The sequence below is a fragment of the Protopterus annectens genome, chromosome 3.part1, assembly GCF_019279795.1.
Source record: "Protopterus annectens isolate FY-2018-M chromosome 3.part1, PAN1.0, whole genome shotgun sequence".
Taxonomy (NCBI): Eukaryota; Metazoa; Chordata; order Ceratodontiformes; family Protopteridae; genus Protopterus; species Protopterus annectens.
The window spans coordinates 1,639,563,151-1,639,583,065 of NC_056732.1; positions in this window are offsets into that span (position 1 = coordinate 1,639,563,151).

Below are 19,915 nucleotides of genomic sequence, written 5' to 3' on the forward strand. Positions count from 1 at the left end.
TTTAGTGCTTCTTTCTGGGTTAGGTGGCTGAAAGTGATGGTATGAATTAAGCCTGGTAATGCAGGGGTGGTCTCTGGAGCTTTGAACCAGGTCTCTGTCACTGCACAGATGTCAATGTTCTCCATTTTAAGGACTGCCTCGAGTGAGTGCATTTTGATTGTGTTTAATGTGTGTCTAACTGTGCTTCTAAGGTGGGTGACATCAGTAGGCCCTGGATAGGTTGGTTAATGGGGGGTTTAACAGGTTTGTACAGACTCTTAAAATGGTATAAGCATCACACACTGCTGCAAGGGGATATACATACACAAATACAGTTGCAAGTATCGACATTAGAACCCTTATTTATCTATTTATATATACTATAGAACTACATACTTATTGCATGTGCCAGAGCTATTGTATTCAGAGTGTGTCTAACTGTGCTTCTAAGGTGGATGACATCAGTAGACCTGGAATAGGTTGCCAATGGGGGGGTTACTAGGCCATTAAAATGGTATAACCATTACACACCCACACTGGCAAGACAGCCACCCTACTGCAGGGAATATGCTTGCACACACACACACACACACACACACACACACACACACACACACACACACACACACACACACACACACACACACTCACTCATACACTCTGAGTTGCCGTTGCTGGGAGTAGAACCCCTACCCACCCAGTTGTATATACTATAGTGCTACATACTTATTGCACGTGCCACAGATCTTACAGTTTTGGAGAGTGTCTGTGCTTCTAAGGTGGATGACATCAGCAGGCTCTGTAAAGTAAATCAATGGGGGGTTAACAGGTAGGCACAGGCCTTAAAATATACTAGCATTGCACAGACATACACACCACTGCAAGGGGATGCACCTACACACACACACACACACACACACACACACACACACACACACACACACACACACACACACACACACACACACACACACACACACACTCACTGAGCTGTCATTGCTGAGATTAGAACCCCTACCTATCTAGTTGTATATACTAGAGTACTAGATACGTATCGCATACGCCACAGAGCTTATGTGTCTGGATAGTGTCTAACTGTGCTTCTAAGGTGGATGACATCAGCAGGCCCTGTAAAGTAAGCCAATGTGGGGGTTAACAGGTAGGCACAAGCCTTAAAATGTATTGGCACTGCACACACATAGGCAAGACAGACACCCTAAATGCTATAGTATATATAACTAGGTACATAGGGGTTCTAATTCCAGCAATGGCAACTCAGTGTGTGTGTGTGTGTGTGTGTGTGTGTGTGTGTGTGTGTGTGTGTGTGTGTGTGTGTGTGTGTGTAAGCATATCCCCTGCAGCAGTGTGGCTGAAGGGGCTATACTTACACAGACACACTCACTGATTTGCCATTTCCAGGATTAGACAAACTGCCTATCTAGTCGTATATACTGTAGTGCTCCGTAGTTATTGCATGCACCATGGAACTTATGCATCTGGAGAGTGTCTGTCACGGCTTTTGGGGTGAATTATATCAGCAGCTGTTGACAGGGAGGCCACAATTGTGGAGGACACTGGTCACAGAGCCATAAAATGAGTGACCATTGCACAGACATAGGCCTGTTAGGCATCTGTATACTGCTGTATGTGGAATATCTGCACAAACACACACACAGTGGCTGATGTGAGATCAGAACTCCTACCTACCTACTATTATACACTGCAGCTTACCGGGCCAATTGCATGTGCCACTGGTTACAATTGGTGTACAAGTGGCTACAGCTGTTGACAGGGAGGCCACAATTGTGGAGGACACTGGTCACAGAGCCATAAAATGAGTGACCATTGCACAGACATAGGCCTGTTAGGCATCTGTATACTGCTGTATGTGGAATATCTGCACAAACACACACACAGTGGCTGATGTGAGATCAGAACTCCTACCTACCTACTATTATACACTGCAGCTTACCGGGCCAATTGCATGTGCCACTGGTTACAATTGGTGTACAAGTGGCTACAAATGATGCACAAGTGGCTGTAGCAATACATCACTCTATGCCTTTATGTGTGTCTCTCTCTCTCGCTCTCTCTCTTTCTCTCTCCCCCCTCTCTCTGTCTCTCTGTATATGACATATGGGTTCCATACACTAGACCGAATTTTCACTAATTCAAAATAGTGCATGGAATGCTCACTGCAGCGAAAGTGCACTTAATCAAAAGTGCACTTACGCGAAGTTCAGTACAATGAACTGGTGTTGTACTGAACTTCCGTGCAGTACTCACGGACCTTAGGGTTAGAGCATGGTTCATAGTAAGGGAATAGTCCATAGGTCTATCCCCTTACCCTAAGGTCCATGATGACTGCAGCGCAGTGAAGGACATAGCAATGTCCTCCACTATGGTGAGATAGACACGAACCTTAGGGTTAGGGCATGGGTTAGGGTAAGGGGATAGCTTTACTAACTATCCCCTTACCCTAACCCATGCCCTAACCCTATGGTCCATGACTATCGTACCATAGGGGAGGACATAGTTTGTTTTTTATGTCCTCCACTGTGCTGCAGTGTTTTTGGTGAAGTGCACTTATACAAAAGTCCACTTTTGTTAAAGTGAACTTTTGCAGAAGTGAGGCTTCCTATTACAAGTTCGAAGTAGTGAACTTTTGTTCTTGTAATAGAAATCCATGATATATATATATATATATATATATATATATATATATATATATATATGTATGTATATAAAGTTCTACAGATCTATATATATTTTATATGTGCCACATACTGATAGATAAGGGTAATAATGTCTGATGGGAATAGGGAGAGACAGTTAGGTATACATAGCTGTCTGTATGCACAGAGATATATAGACATCTCAGTTCTATAGTCAGATGTGGCTTCAGACATGGGCTGAAATTAGTTAAGTGTAGGAGCATGCCCAGTGTGACCATCGGTACTTACAAGGGGACTCGAAGTCAGACCTATCTGTACTCCAGTCCGGGATTTTCTGTGCTATAGACAATTAACTGTTGCACCTGATTAAACAGTCCAGCACCTCCCTGATATGATGCCCAAGGAATTTCCTGGCTGTGTGCTGTCTGTAATATCTGACTCATATCAAGGGTGTGTACTGAGTGTATTAGACAGAACAGGATTTTGCATCATATGTCTGGTACATTTTACATAGCAATGTGATTTCCTGGTACATCAGTGGCAAATCATTATAGACTGACATGAGGAACTGCTGACAGACATTTGGGTTACTGACTACATATACTGCCAGGAACCCATGCTACTACACAAACTGTTGTATTCTGCACTTTCTACATTTTTCTGGCCATTAGTTCCTCTTTCTCCTTATATGTGGGCCTTTGTCCTGCCCTTCTCCAGTTCCTGGCTTTCTCCACAGTTGCTGCTCTAAGTAGTTGTAGGTATGCTGTGACTGGGGTATGTGATGTAACACCACACACAGGGTTATAAACTTCACACCTCTGACTGGATCTGTTTCGCAGGATGTCCAGCCTTGTGCCCCATATGTCTGGTCTGGTCCTCAGAAGGCTTGTGTTGTACTATTATTATAAGGCTACATGGTGCCTGAGCCTCTCAACCTCTTAGACCCAGAAATCTGGACAAAGTCATGTATAAAAGTGGGACACAGACACAGGCACAAACATAGGGACAAGTGTTTAATATTGCTCTTACAAACTTTGACAGCTGGTAGAATTCGGGTTTTGTATTAACATGAATGTTCTGATGGGTATGAAGTGTGCATCTCATCTATCTGTCATTATTTTCTCACATCAGCCTTTATTGATTTGCTATTAGTCTGCCAGAAAAATGCAATGTTATGAAAAATGGACCATAAATATGAGGCAAAGATGTGTGCATTCTGTGACACTCTGTACATTTCAGAGGTATGATGGTGCCCACTGACTTGCTGTAAGTACTTACACCATTACGTGATGGCCTTTACATCCTGCTGCTACTCTGACTTGTTGCAATCTGCTGTTCTTCTATCCACCATCTAGGTTGCTCAGAGCTGTGTACTGTACATATCTATGGACCCCTGTCCCTCCATTGTCTCTGGCTTTGTCCAGCTTTCTTGCAGTAAAAAATAGTGACATATGGACAGCCTATAGAACTCCTAGCATAGGTGTAGCTCACATGCAAAATAGCAGGCACAGTCAGTCTCGAACCATGAGCACCATCAACCATGGTAATGTACTTAGCCCACTAAGCCACAACAGCCACCAGATAGTGCAGTTTAATTCCTGAGAATATCACCAACAGGCATACGTTGCACATCGACCCCTGCATATTGTGGAAATGGAAGATGTCACCAGGTTGATTGAGACAGCCCTAGGATTTTGTGGTCTGCTGCTATTGCCTTGCAAACATATTGTTACTGCAATAGTATGGGACATGGGTGTGTTGGGGGTAGGGAACGCTAGCATTGACAGTCAAGCTTCTGTACTATGACTCCGATGTTCATAATTCCCTCACATAGTGCAGTGGGTTTTGTTGGCTTTTATGGGGTGGCCAGTATTGGCCAGAGAGTTCCTGTTGTCTCACATAGCTATCAGTAGTCTTCAGCTATCCCGGTAGTCCATTCTATTCCCTTGCATACATGCAGATCCATACCTATGCAACCATAGTGTAGTACCCCATACATTTGTTGTATTGAAGAGTGACTTACCTTATGCCTACAGCGGTTGATATAAGAGTTCATCAGGGCTGATTCTATCAGATCCATGCAATACACAGCCAATACATGGTAAGGTACAGGTTGTGTGGTGTGGTTGGCATCCTTTTCAGTATGTATGTGAGATAAAGTAAGATGTCAGTCCCTAGATCCTGAGGATGTTAGTGCATGGGCTATGTGTTGCCTCTTTGCTAAGGCCAGAGCAAACTGGGCATGGCTATGTCTGCCTACAGGGACAGGCTCAGGAGGTTCCTCCTCTGAGTCCCTCTGTGGCTGTGGGGACCTTGGCACTGCTGGGGTGCTGTGTGTCCCTTCTCTGTGGTGTTCCTGTCGCAGCTCTTTCCATAGGATCATATTTTGTAGCATGGCACATACTGTGAACATCTGGGTACATGTGGCTGGAGAGTACTGCAGGGCTCCACCAGATATATTGAGGCAGCAGAACCATGACGTGAGCAGCCCAAACACACGATCTATGATGTTCCTAGTGTGTGCGTGCATGTCTCATTATAGCCTTTTTCGGTAGGTGTGTGTGTGTGTGTATTTCTGATGGGTTTCATCATGCATGGTTCTACTGCATAGCCAGCATTGCCCAGTAGATAGCCATATCGGATGTCCTCCCGGCAAATGTCTAGTACAGATGTGATGGGTGCCAGATGTGGGAGTCATGATAACTGCCAGGGCTGACAGCACATGCATTCATGATAATGCCCTGGGCATTGCACATGATCTGGCAGTTGATGGAGTGATACCCCATGTGGTTGATGTAGACTCTACCCTCCTCACCAGGTGGTGCATTGATGTGTACATGAGTGCAGTCTATGGCACCCAGTACCTCAATGTAGTTTGCTACATTGAGGAAGAGATGCATATTGCTGGCCCTCTCCTCAGGGGTGCAGGGTAAATAAATGTGCTCACTGGCATGTGCTTGCATGGCGTCCAGGAACTGATGGAGTATCCTGGATGCAGATGCCTGTTACACCCCCATTATGTCCCCAGCTGGTCTTTGAAAAGTACCTATAGCTAATATTATAAGGGCTACACATACCTTTGTTTCCACTGGGATGGGTTCCTTTCTGTTGGATCTGGGTCTAAGTTGAGGGCAGCAGAGCTCGGTGAGTTGTTCTAGTATGTCCCTGTCCACTGTGTAGTGTTCTACAATCTCCAGCTCATGTAGCCCCTGGAAGTTTACCCTGGACCTGAACACTCTTCTTCTTCGCAGTCTGGGCCTATTGTTAGCATTAGCATCAGCACTGATGTCAGCCTCTAGCACATACAGATGTAGCAGAGCAGCAGCAGCCCCTATCATTTTTGTCAGTTAAAATTCCCAAGTGTGTACTCCAATGATGCAGAGGATGTGGGAAAAATCAGATTGTAGGGTGTATGCACATTTTATAGTAGTGTGCTGCAGATGCAGCCTGTGTGGCTCACTATGATGCATTCCACCTGACAGGTATGTCATTGGGGGTTTAAATGGGCCAATGTCTATGGAACAGGGCTTATCAGTCATATCTAATTGACTGTCTTCCCTAGCTATTTTTTTTTTTAATTGTTTCTTTTAATTCTTTCACTGCTAAGCACTGGGGCACAGCACACAAACCCACCATGCTAGTATAGACAGTATTCAGCAGTTTGGACACTTCCCTATGCAAGGGCAAACTCAGCTTTTCTTAAACCAGCTAAAACACATGCCATGAGACTAAACATACCTCCGTAGCATTGGACATGCCCCCCCCCGCTTAGCTGTGCTTAGCTGAGTGCAAACAAGCACCTCTGAGGTCCAATCTGCTTAAACATAGTGTGACACACACCCCTTTTGATGTCAGCTACCTGTTCTACTACTACCTACACAGTTCTAGCCCTACCATGGGTTGTATCTGCAGACACAGAGGCCCTTTTTGCTAGTCAGTAACCACAGCTAATTTGCATATACCTACTTGAAAATACCCTGGATACTTCACTACACCAGGGCCTGCCTCCTTAGCAGCCACTGCATCCTGCCATTGTACACACTGCATGCAGGGCACTATAATGCATTATTTTTGCAAATGTCTTATTTTTAGTTTTTAAATAGGTTCATAGGTTAGTACTAGGCTATCCGCCCAAGGGCATTTATAAGCCTAGCAAGAATGTGTTCGCTTTCGCCACCCCCTTAGATGAGTTCCCTGTGAACAGAATAAACAGCCCTTGCTGGTCTTGAACCCCAAACCCTGTAAACTTTAGTTACAGCACTTAACCACTAAGCCATCACAGTTGTCTGGATAAATCTGGATAATGGCATGTTTGCACATTGCTGCATGCTGGTCAAAAGTAATATATATATTTATTAAAAACAGTTAATATTTTTTATTGATGTGCATCGTTTTTTGGACTCACTGGCCATAGCTTTGGCCATTTTCATGCCTACAGTGCAATATTTAAGCTTCTTTTTGGGCTTTTACAGCCCCTGCTTAAAATTTACATTTTGGTACATATTTTTTTCCATGTACATTTCTGACACCAACACATTACCTACACAGGTGCCTTTCTGCCTAATGAATTGCAAATCACCCTCATTTGCATGGATTTCACCAGCTTGTAAGGTGATTTGCATTCCACGGACCCTTCCATGTCCCCACACTTGTGCATGCCCCTTGGCTATGTTTACTGGATCACACGACTGTCAGTTTCTGTGTTGGGGCCATGCCACTATGCCTAGAAGGAAAATCACTCTGTGCAGGCTTTATTGAATTCCCCTTTTCCTAGCTAAAATTTGGCTCTGTTCTTGTTCAAAACCAGGATAAATCTATATCCCTAAATGTGAAAAAGTGCATTTTCATTCATATGTCTCCTTACTGTCCCTTCTTCATCACTTACTAATTACTGCTAATTATTTTCTATGACTTTCTCTCTAAATATACCATGTCGGTTTTCCCTCATTTCATATTGCAAATCCTGTTTGTATTACACTTACTTACATTTAATTTCTCTACAATCTGTCTAAAAATTCTCTAAATATTAAATAATTGTCATAAACATTGTATCAATTCTTAACCCTTTTTTTATTATTATTATGTCTAATTTGTTGCGCTTATTTAAACTGCAGATGCTTTTTTTTATTTTTGAAGATTGTAAAATTATTGTTCTTAAAATGTTTTGTAATAATTTGGAGCTTTTTACATGGGCCTCCTCTGAAAATGGGTTCCTACCCAGTCAGACTTTCCCATGACATGCATGCAGCCCCCTTTATCTACTACCCTTTGTTAATAATACTTATATTGCTTGCTGCAGAGACCACATGCTGCAGTGTCTCTAACATGCTCTGGTTTGACATGATCAGGCTGATGTCTGATCTGTATTCCCCCAATCCTATTTCATTAGCTTTTTTCTTTCTCATCTTTAACCTCATCCTAACCCATCAAACCAATTTTTTGAAGTTCTTCCTTCCTAATTTTTTTAGTGCCCAATTGATCTTATTTACTGCTGTCACAGTCTGAGAAAACGTTTATTCCTGACAGTAACCTACTGTGAATGAAGTGATCTTACATTATAGTCATAAGTCACAAATTATATTCAGAGCCCTTTAACCTGAAGCTGGTATAGTACTCTAGTACTTGTCTGAGTCACCCTCCACATTTATGGTCACACACGCAAACACACACACACACACACACACACACACACACACACACACACACACACACACACGCACACACACACACAGACATAAACATAAATACGCACGCATGCCTGTGTGCGTGCGAGCCCATGCACACATGCACGCACACACACACACACACACACACACACACACACACACACACACACACACACACACGCACGCACACATGCACACACAAACATATACACACACAGACATGCCCAAACACACAGACATATGCATACATATGCACGCATGCCTGTGTGTGCACACACACAGACACACACACACACACACACACACACACACACACACACACACACACACACACACACACACACATGCACGTGCACACACACACACACACACACACAAAAGCACACACATGCACGTGCACACACACACACACACACACACACACACACACACACACACACACACACACATACACACACACTCTCACACATGCCTGCACATGCATGGAAATACATGCGTGTGCACACACATGCGCGCACACTCACACACAAGCGCACAAGTGCACGCGCGCACACACACATGCACACAGACACACACATGCGTGCACACACTCAGGCATGAGTGCACGCACACACAGACACATACGCAGAAACATGCACACACAAAAACATAGACATACACATGCATGTACTCACACATGTGTACAAGCTTGCACACACACACACACCCATGCGCGCGCGCACACACACACACACACACACACACACACACACACACACACACATACACACACACACTCTCACACATGCCTGCACATGCATGAAAATAAATGCGTGCACACACACTCACACACACACACACACACACACACACACACACACACACACACACACACACACACATGCACACTTTCACACATACCTGCACATGCATGGAAATACATGCGTGTGCGCACACACACACACACACACACACACACACACACACACACACACACACACACACACACACACACACACACACACACACACACACACACACACACACTACAAACACTCTGACAAATCAAGTGCAATACTACACACACTCTGACATATCAAGTGCAATACCAGAATATTAGATACACAATAGTATTCACTTAATTACAAGTATGACAGAAGCTATCCCCATCTCATTCTCTTGTCCCACAGCTCTGTAGAACATTGCCTTTTTTCTTTCTTCCTGAAATGAACATTCAGGTATGCAAACAAGTGACACACCAGTTGTGCACCCTGCAGGCTGCATTCATGAGAAAATAGATTGTTGTCATTTGGTTACAGAAATGGCAGCAAATGAAATATTCTTCAGTTCCCTGTGAGAACTGGAGTACTTTCTTCTCAAATCCCAGAAGCAGACTTACTTCTGGCTATAAAAGTTTTTTTTTTTATTCTCCAAAGTACTTCATCCGTTAGCGTCTCTATTTGTAGCCAGGGAGCCCTTTTGTTGCACAATATGGCAGTTGAGCATCCCTTGGCTTGCTGAGAGACTTACTGCTAGTTCATTTCTACCAGGATAACCCTATTGACCCATCCATTCCAAAGCAGCAAGACTCAGGTGGTAAGGAGCGGGCCAGGTGGAGCAACTTATCCAATCCTCCATCTCCTCTTGATGGCTCATCAAGCTCTGATATATGCTAAAGGATGTATGGAGCACCCCTTTATTTGCTGAACCTCTAAGCTTCTATGCATTTGCACCATTGCAACATGTGAGCATGTGCTTTACAGGCTGTGAGCAGCATATGAGCATGTGCTGTAGAGGCTGTGGCTGCATGTGTACAGTACCTGGTATAACTCATGTAGTAATTGAGTGCCTCTTTCCTTCACCCAGGATGGGTGAAGCATCAGAATCTGCTTACTTCCACCATTACCTGTTAAATCTGTCAGGCACCGAGACACTGCCAGAACTTGGGCTGCCAGGGCCATAGTCAGGGCATTATCTCTCTAGGCCAGTGCAGATGGGTGCAACAAGACTATATGGACAATATTCATATGTAAAAGAGATGGATGAGAGTGTAGAGGGGAACCCCCAGACAATGCAGTGATTGTCTCTTTTATCAAACAAGAAACACATAGTGATTCATCAATCAAGAAACACATTGGACAGTGCAGTGGTGCAGTAGTTGCATTGTCACCTCACAGTAAGAAGTTCTCTGGTTCGATTCTCAATAGGGTGCTTTCTGTGTGGAGTCTGCATATCCTCCCTGTGTTAGTGTGGGCTTCCTCCGGGTGGTCCAGTTTCCTCCCATGTCACAAAGACATGCGTCTGGAGCCTTTCTCCCTGGGCCTCTGCTGAAAATTGCCTTTTACAAGTCAGACTTACCTGGTAAACAAATGTTAAATAACAAAAATTATGGAAAACCTAAACAAGTGAGTTTGGCTGCAGGTTTAAAAGAGGTAGCAGACAAAGAGAAACATAATCATGAAGATAAACTGTGTCAACAAAAGGAGCAGACCTGGAGAAGTGTGTGTAGGACCTTGCTAAATTCAGGAACTAGGACAAGAGGGTTGATAGGCAGTCTTTACAACAGCAGGCTCAGAATCATTTACTCATAAGGAAAGTCAGCTGATTTATTTCTGGTCTGACATATTTTCTGGGGGCTCCCAATCTGACTTTACTGGTAAGTACTGCTCGACCCGACATGCTGTCCAGGATTTATAGGTGTACAATGAACACTGTTCAGAACTTAAATGTAGAATGAGAAACATTTAAGCTCAGTAGTTTTAGATATATGTAACAATAATGAATATGTTTTCAGTTTCTGTTAGATGCATAGGAACCAAAAAAATTTTGCTGTTTTAGAATTGCAGTCACTCTGCAAATATTAACCTACTTTATCTCTTTTTTTCTTGGAATTTTGAATTTCTTACCTAAAAGTATGCAGTTCCATACATTGATGTAAGTCTGTCAGTACATCTTTAACTTCATGAACTACAAACTTGCCATTGATGTATGCCTGCTATAACATTTGCTCATCTGCTTCTTATGACATTGCAGCGTGTCTTCTTATTCTGCATGCTAATGAGCTTTTAGATGATGGACGTACCACAAATCATGCCTAAATTTTATTAGTTGATGCTTTCATTATCTTTGGAGTGCAAAGCATGCTTTAGCATGGACACATTTAGAATGGACCCAAATATGTTTCTCTCATATGGGCTCTAACATTTATTTTTAAGGAAAACATCTTATGAAGACTGGTACAGAAACTATGCATGTGTTCCCCATGATTCCGTTTTGAAAGTCTGAGGCTTACTTTCACCTTCTCCTTTTTCTTTAGTCCTACATGGGATAATATTTCCAGTGGCTTTTAAGGAAGACAGGATAAGACTTTCAAATCTGAATGAAGTGTGCAAACACAGATAGCACACAGCTTTCTAAACTGTTTCATAATTATTCTGAAATGTCACTTTTTGGTACTTGATAACCCTGGGGTAAAGTTTATCTTCCCTTCCAAGTCTTAAGGGCAACCAAACTATTACTTTGACTTGTAATGGTAACTTATTCCACAGGCTGGGAATACATTGTGTTAGGAACCTCTCCCTCCAGTGAGTCTTCTTTATTCAATGATGTAGAATCTGTCTCCTACTGCAGATGTTTATGGAATCACAAACAGGTTTGGATGTTCCATGGCTCAAAAAACAAGACACAGGTCCCCTCAAACATCAGTAAGCTGCAAAGTATAAGAATAGTCATAATACTCTGCCAAGATAGTTGAAGGATTTAAGACCTTTAATTTTTTTCTGTTAGAAATTGTTGGGCCTTTCCAGTTGAGTGATATTCTTGGATTTCTACATACCAAAGGGGAACTGTATGGAATAGTTATAGTGTCATCTTTGGATCCTGAAAACAGTCTTGTAAATTAACAGGCCCAGATAGATGAATTTTCTGACTATTGTGGAAGCATGATGACTGAATTAGAGAGCATTTCCCACATAAGTACCCAGGTTTCTTAAGACCACCTCTGCCTGAAGAAGAGTACCATTATAGTATATGATATAGGATCAAAATCCTTATACACCTGCAGAGAAGCAACAGGGCTGCTGCAAAATCCCATTACAGTATATGATGTAGGATCAAAAGCCTTACACACCTGCAGAGAAGTGACATGGTTGCTGCAATGTTCTATTATATTATATGATGTAGAATCAAAAGCCTTACATGCCTGCAGAGAAGCGACATGGCTGCTGCAATGTCCTATTACAGTACATGATGTAGGATTAAAAACCTTACATACCTGCAGAGAAGCAACATTGCTGCTGCAATGTCTGGACATGTATTGGTTGCAATGTACAGATGTACCCCCACTGCTTGTTTGTACTGCGCATTAGATGGTACATCTTCCTGCCCTTCCCACTTTGGATAAGCTATGTCCGTGGGTCTGCGTACACCGACTACTGTTTAGAACCTCTATAACCTTTTCAATGAAACTTACTAGCTCCAGAAGACATAACTAGTCACTTACTGATCTAGACCCCAAACAGCTTTGTTTTGCCAACGTGATTTATGTTATGATATAGTACATGAATTTGCATATAAGACTGGTAAGGCTAATAGGCCTATAATTACCCAGATCTGTAAATGACAGTTACAAGGTCTGTTGTCCAGGCATCAGGAACAAACCGTGTGAATATGCTGATGTTGAACAGATTACATAGAGGCTTGGATATATACATAGGTTCATAGGTGTGTACCAGGCTAATGGGCCTGGAGACTTTACAAGCCTAGCCCATTGGATTACCCTGGCATTGTGCCACCCGACATTAGTTCCCAGTGCCTCTGTCAAGTACAGCAAGTGGAGTGATCCCTGGGATGAATTTTCTATTTCCCATCCACTCATCAAGATTTCTCTTGAAGAGGGCCAGTGAGGTGCTCTGTTTGACATGTATGGGAAGTCTATTCCATAGTATAGGCAGTCTCTGGGTTATGAACCTGTCCCTCCAGCATGTTCTGTTTATTGTGGCAATGAGGTCTCTGGATCATGTGGTGTGGAAGGATTAGGATTTCTTTAGATGTAGCATTTCTAACAGAGCTGGGTCAGACATGGCTTTGTAGGTCAAGCAGAGATCACCTCTAAGTAGGCGATATGAGACAGAGAAGAGTTGGAGTTTTTTGAGTCTGTCCATATAGGACAAGTGTTTAAGGCCTAGGATCATCTTTGTGAGGTACTTTTGCGGCCTCTCCAATTGTTGCAGGTGTCTAGTGAGGTACATGCCAAATGGGGCATTGTACTCGATGATTGGCCTAATGAGGGAACAGTAGAGGGAGACAGTGAGGTACATGCTAAATGGGGCATTGTACTTGATGATTGGTCTAATGAGGGAAAAGTAAAGGGAGACAATGACCTCTTTCTCCCTGGATGAAAAACCCTTAGTAATGACATGTGCCACATAGAAGGACTTTCTGACTACAGTGGCAATGTGGTGGTCAAAAGAGAGATTGCAGTCAACCTGTGTTCTCAGATCTCTTATAATTCTTTCTGTGTTCAGTGGACTGCCATCGATGTGGTAATTCATGGGAAGTGAGTTTTTCCCAAAGGGAATGATGACACATTTTTTTGCATTGAGCTTAAGGCCATGGTTTTGACACCAGTCGTTGGTCTCAGTGAGGCCTTTCTGCAGCATGTCATCATCACTTGGGGAGTTAATACTAGCTCCCAACTTGCAATCATCTGCGAACTTTGTCAGCTAGAGTCCCTTTGTTTTGGTGTGGACTTCAGAGAAGTAGATAACAAACAGGAGAGGACCCAGGATCAAACCCTGTGGGACTCCACTCATGACTGGTTGGCAGTCTGACTTGGAGTCAGCTACTACTTTCACATTGTGGGTTCTATCTGTGAGCCAGTTTGCAGCCTACCTAGTGATATAGGGGTTTATGCCTAGCTTAGTGAGTTTTTCTATGATTCCTGAGTGGGGAATGGTATCAAATGCCGTGGCCAGATCAAGGTAGGCTGTATGAACCACCTTGCCTTCATCCACAGCTCTGGTGACTGACTCAAAGAAGTCAACCAGGTTGAGCAGGCATGATCTACCCTTCAGAAAATCAAAATGTGTAAGATCCAGAGTTTGGAGATTCCCTATATCTTTGTTTATTAGGTCCATGATGATGCATTCCATAGCTTTGCATATCAGACTTGTCAGGCTAATGAGGCGATAGTTCCCAGGGTCTGTAGTCACTCCTTCTTTGTGGTGAGGGATGACTGTAGCAGTGAGCCATTTGGTAGGGATAAAGCTGGAGGTGAGGCTGTGATTGAACAGGACACACAGGTGTGATGCCAGTTCACTCTGTAGTTCATGTAGAACACAACCAGGGATATTGTCAGGTCCCATAGAAGCTGTATTCTAGGCCTTGGACAGTGCTGTTTTAACCTGTGTAGCAGTAATACTGGGTGCCTGGCAATCTACTGGTATTCTGATTGGTCCTTTTGGGGGAGGTAAAGTTGGCACTGCCACTGAATCTGTCGGCCAGTATATTGGCAATATCTCTTAGCTCGGTATAGGAGGTACCATTGTGCAGTAGCTCAGAGCAAATCTGGGTATTGCCATGCAGATTCTTTACATAACTATAGAAGGCCTTGTGGTTTTCTTTACTATCTGTTGCAATTCTATTTTCATAGCTAGCTTTAGAGTATTTGGTGAGGGATCTCAACTTTTTGTTGAGGCTGATAAGGGAGTTTTTCCAGTCTTGGGACTTCACCTTATTCTGCATCAGTTTCTTCCTTCTGTTGTAAAGTTTGTTTATGGCAGGGGACCACCAGATTGGCTTCCTTTTTTTGGAGGAGAGCATCTTGGTTCGATTGGGTATGGTGAGATCCATGCATTTGTTTATGTGTTCGTACAGTACATTGGTGTATGATTCAGCAGTCATGCAACTATTCTTCATTTGCATGGGTGCTGTGAAGTTAGCCACCTCTGTTTTTAGGAGCCCAAAGTTAGCTTTGGAGATGTTTTTCATGGCGGTTACCTTTGCAGGGAAGGAATGGGGCAGAATGTGGATTTCCAAGGTGATTAGTTTGTGGTCAGATCTAACCAGGGAGGAGTTAACTATTGGTGTAGAGCAATGGTCGCCCATGTTAGTAATGACCAGGTCAAGGACAATGCTACCTCTAGTGGGGGTAAGAACGAGCTGGTCCAAGGCATTGGAATTAATGAATTCCAGGAAACATTGGGCAACTGTATTGGTACATGAGTAGTTTTCCCAATTAATGGAGGGGGTAGTTGAAGTCACCCAGTATGAAAGTGTTAGATTGGCCCCTAATATTCTCCAGGGTGCTTAGGAACATGGAGTGTGAGTCTTGGGACATGGTTGCGGGACCTATAGCAGGCTACAATCTGAATAGCTGTCTTACCCGATGTTAGTTGCACCTGAAGTATCTCTGATGCATTATGTTGGGTTACCAGTCTGGAGGTGTGCCCATCCTTTATGAGTATGGAAACGCCACTGCCTTTGAAGCTTCAGTCCAATTTCTGGGGCTGAAAAGAATGACTTATAGCCTGGCAGTGTAGGGTTACTTTCTGCTGCTTTGAACCAGGTCTCTGTTACAGCACAAATGTCGATGTTCTCCATTTTAAGGAGTGCTTCAAGCGAGCACATTTTGAGATTTAGACTTCTAGCATTGAGCAGCATGTCCCTTAGATTGCATTTGTTTGTAGCTGTTAATGGTGGTAATTTGGTCTTTCGGACACCACCTAAAAAAGGCACTATATGGGTGGCAAGACCCTTGGCCAGTATCCGGAAGCCCAGGGATGATAGATGCAGGTCTGTCAATCAAGTCATCCCAGGCAGACAAATACTGGATCCCCTTGGAATGACACCAGAAACTCAGCCAATTGTTGAAATCAATAATTTTCTACTTATACTGTGGTATCATTCTGGGTGATAGTAGGATGCCTTCTCAGGGCTAGGGTCATACCCACCTGGGCTACATAATCCGAGAACTCATCCATGTCTCTTTACATGTAGTCCAGGGAGGTATGTCTCAGGTCATTCACACTCTCATGTACAATGACAGAGTCATATCTGTACTTGTTTTTGAGGAACCTGAGTGCTTGCGTTATGTGGCAGATCCTGGCACCTGACAGGCAGCTGACTGTTACTTTCTCCATATTCATCCTAGTGAGTGGGACGTCACTGTGCATCACTATTGAGTCACCTATGACTAGTGTGTTGCGTATGCTGTTTTGCCTTAGGGGCTTTGGCTGAGTGGCACACTGTTTAGGAGAGTTATGTGTCTTGTGATTAGTGTTGTGTTGTGGTGGTCAAGTGCATTTCTGCCTTAAAGCCTCTGCTGTTTTGGGTAGATTTTTACTGAGAACCTCCATGAAGGTGGGTGTGTGGTTTGTGTTTTTATGTGAAGGCAGTGCTGGTGTGTGTTCTGGAGGGCTGTGTGTTCCATGTGGTGTGGTGCAAGTGTTGAACTTCTCCTTTTGACCAGCTATTCCGGTCTTGGCTGGAGAGTGTGTGGCTTCCAATTTGGATATATAAGTGCATCTCTTGCAAGTCTGAGTGTTGGGAGGTAAGAGGAGAAGGTTGTCAGTGTACATGAGGCAGTTGCTACATTGCCTCAGGATGCCTAAGTTCACCAGGTTAATAGGAGAAAGCACAGGGAACTGACCTTTAGACATACCTGGAGGGGTGGACATTAATAATAAGTACTGGAGCTGTTTCCTTGTAGAACATTTAGTACTGGTAGCTCTTTTGTGTGCTACAATAATTGCTACAAGAAGTCTGGTAAAGTGCTAGACCAATCAGCTATTAAAAGTGCAGGAGAGACATACTTTACATTAATGCGAATGCAGCCTGGTAGGTTGTTGGGTCCCATGACAGTGTTATTTTTATGCCTTGACAGGGATTCTAAGACTTTCTCTAAGATAATTTCATGCAAAATCAAATTTTCAGGAATAGTAGGTTGAACAGTGTGGTTAGGTAAATATGTCTTCGAATATACTGTGTATGTTTTTGGACTCAGAATGTGTGATATTATCTTGATGAGTTCAGCGGATTGTTGGAGAGCATCCCATCTATCTGTAGTGACTTAACCTACTCCACTTTGTATTTTGTTAAGTTCCTTGAGGGCATATTTCAATGTCATCTTGAGAAAGAGGGGTTGGAATTTCTTAAATCATTTAGTTATTTTCCTTCATTCATTGCTCACTTTGGATTGTTGTAGGAATTTGAGTGGCATCATCGATTGAAGGTATTCTACAGTTTACAGTATTCTGCTGCTTAATGAAACAATGTACGTCTGCAACATTTTCATACTAAGTTATGTAGCTTAGCATTATGTTTTTCCTGCTTTTGTGTTTTCTGTCTTGTTCACATGTTTCATTGTAATGTGGTTTTCACTTAATGCAAGCTAAGCTGCAGTATGTAATGAGTTACTAAAGTGTTCAAATTGCAGCAAATGAAATTTGGGATATTACTTTAGATAAAATAAGGAAAAGACATGCAGGTAGGTGCATGCGTGAATGGGTGTGCCTTCTTTGAAGGTTGGGCTTCGGGCTGGCAACTCGGCACTGTAAAAATCCACTGCCAATCATTAACGGACCGGAGTTCTACTGTGGCCACCCCTGACCAGGAAAAGCCGAAAGACATTACTTACTTTGAACAGAATAAGGAAGACATGTTAATTCATTACCTTCTGCATTGCCCATTGAGGTATAATAATACTACAATCTGTTGACTTCAAAGGTTCTGTCATTTAATATCAATGTACTTAATTTCCTAGTTAATACGAACATGAAAAATAACATTGAGATGCATAATATATGAAATAGTATTGAATATTACAAAAAACAGCAAATTAAATACATTAATGAAATTTACTGATAAAAAGGATAGTATAATTAACTTAGGAGATAAGGGGATGACATTTTTTTTAAATATGTATCTTCATGTGCATAGAAATTTTAAATACATCAAAAGATTGCGCTACAATTTGTCCATATTCAAGTGCACATGGTACTTTAAACAGTCTAACAGACAAAATAGCACTAAAGGGTCTGTTTAATTATACAAATTCCATTGTGTTATATATTAGACTTTGGCATACACCTTAATTTTACTACAGTCTAAAGGTATATAAAGACATTTTGCACCCCACACTAGTATAGCTATCATCACAGGGGTGGAACTAGAAAAGAAAGGGATGAATATCTCATATTGAATTCTTATCGGCATTTGTTCATGGGGTGGGAGTGGGGGCAAAGTACTGGAGAGGGCCAGATATCTCATACTGAATTTTTAACAGCTATTTACTTTGGAACATTCATCCTGCATAAAAAAGTAACAAGAGTGAAATATGAAGAAGATTTTAATTTATTCATATTGGACATAGCTGACCTACATATCTGTATCCACCATGAGTTAGGATTGTAAGTTTCTACAGATTCTGCAGTGTTTCATCGGTTGTATAATTACTGAAAAAAAAAAAGAATGAATAGGATTTTGTTGGAAAATATTTTTTTTCCTCAGTAATGAGCATTCTAGACAAAAACATTTGACTGTGATGGGGCTGAAATTCATACCATATTTATTTAACATTTTTACTGAACATCTTGAAATTATTGGTTGATTTTGTCATGTGATCTGGATCTTGCAAGCATAAAAATCATGTGATGGAAAGTGTTAGATAGTTCTGACGATGTCCAGGGGGATGAAAGTTCTTAACTGCCATGTTGTGTAATAATAATAGAGTAAAATGAGTAAAAAACTTCCCTTGTGGTTGAACATTTTATGCCTGTGGAATGCCTCATGGTCTATGTGATCTTCACACAAAGATTGGATTTAATTGTTTTTCTAAAGATCCCTAGAGTTTTACATGTTCTTTCTGTAGCTTTCCCAAGTTTACAGAATGAGCTATCGTACTCAAATTTTCAGTCATCTTACATGCTCTCCTCAGTTATTGTAGAGGCCCCTTGTGTTAGATTGTATTCATTTACTGTTATTTGTTTACCAGGAATGTCCATATGGGCACATGTGCCCTTTTTCAATAGATGCCTGTGGGGAAAAGCTTCAAGGTATCACATTTAATGCAATCAGCATTTGCAATAAATTTCATAATAATGCAGTTTCAGTTAATACATCACATAGTAATTGGTATAATAACATTTGTATTGATATTTACAAACATTAACATATTGCATTGAGAATTTACAAACAAAAGGGTGCTGTATAAAACAGATATGAGTCATTTAAGAAATACAATAGAGTACAGTATTAAATGGGATAAGCAAGTTTAAGTGTTAATAGAGAAATAGCGATGGAATGGAAATTTGGTTGTGCTAATCAGAATAGGTATACTAGTTTAAGAAGGACAATGAAATGAATTATTTGTAGGGTATAAGCAGGTTAATTGATTTACTGCTTTAAAGGGAGGTATGGGGGGGTGAAGGATATTAGGAGAAGTTATGTCCCAGATGAGGAGCAGGTACAAAGCCAGGAGGCAGAGAGGAAGTATTTTAATAATGATTGAAAAGATGTAGGGGTGAGATAGACCTGGTTGATACAGGAATTTTATTCTAAGTTCTAGTTACTTTATTGGCATATAAACTGACCCCAGCAGCCCTTTGTGGATTGTAA